The sequence below is a fragment of the Microtus ochrogaster genome, linkage group LG4 (genome assembly GCF_000317375.1).
Source record: "Microtus ochrogaster isolate Prairie Vole_2 linkage group LG4, MicOch1.0, whole genome shotgun sequence".
Lineage (NCBI taxonomy): Eukaryota > Metazoa > Chordata > Mammalia > Rodentia > Cricetidae > Microtus > Microtus ochrogaster.
In genome coordinates this window covers 23024801-23025540 of record NC_022030.1, presented here as the reverse complement: position 1 = coordinate 23025540, position 740 = coordinate 23024801, and the positions used below count along the sequence as shown (strand labels likewise).

Sequence of the window (740 nt, the reverse complement as noted above, 5' to 3'; positions counted from 1 at the left end):
ACGCCTTTAATCCCAGAAGTTGGGAGGCAGAGGCAACAGGATCTCTGTGAGTTTAAGGTCAGCCTGATCGGCATTGTGAGAAGACAAAACAAAACAGCCCAAACAAACCAAGGTGAACAACAACTGAGGTCTGATACCTGCAAGAATACACTCTGACCCCAGAGATCGTCCCACAGACAAGCTCTGGGGACCTGGCAAAACTTTAGCAAGATGGAAAGCTCAGAGAAGAACCATTCAGTTCCCCCAGGTTCACCGTGGTCCCACAGCTTGATTGCCAGTCTGTGCCAGCTGGTTACACTGAGCCAGAACCTTCCACTCTCCTATCGCCCACAGTTAGGGTCTCCCAGTCCTTTGAGGACCAGACACTGCTTCCCCAGCACCCTGCCACAAAGGCTGGCATCAGCATTCAGGAACGCCTCATTAGGAACCAAAAGAGCGTATGCCCCCAAACTGACCTCACCGCCTAAAATCCACCAAGAACATGAAAGAGCACAGTGCTCGTTAGGAAAAAAAATCATGCCCCAATTCTCCCCAATTTAACCTACGTAAACCTACACATCCAGATAAGTATTTACCATCCATACGTAGGCGAATCACATGCGAGCACCTACGCTGCTTGCTGCTGCCGCCTTTGGAACCTAGAGAGCAGCAGCGCACACAGGGTGGTGGGCAGCAGCGCACACAGGGTGGTGGGCAGCAGCGCACACAGGGTGGTGGGCAGCAGCGCACACAGGGTGGTG

At 52.8% G+C, this 740-nt stretch overlaps 1 protein-coding gene across 1 annotated transcript in view; it reads right to left on the bottom strand.

Moving 5' to 3' along the window:
• The window catches only part of Sipa1l3 (signal induced proliferation associated 1 like 3), a 206510-nt gene that overhangs the window by 113419 nt on the left and 92351 nt on the right, over positions 1–740 (bottom strand). The gene's annotated exons all lie outside the window — the stretch shown is intronic.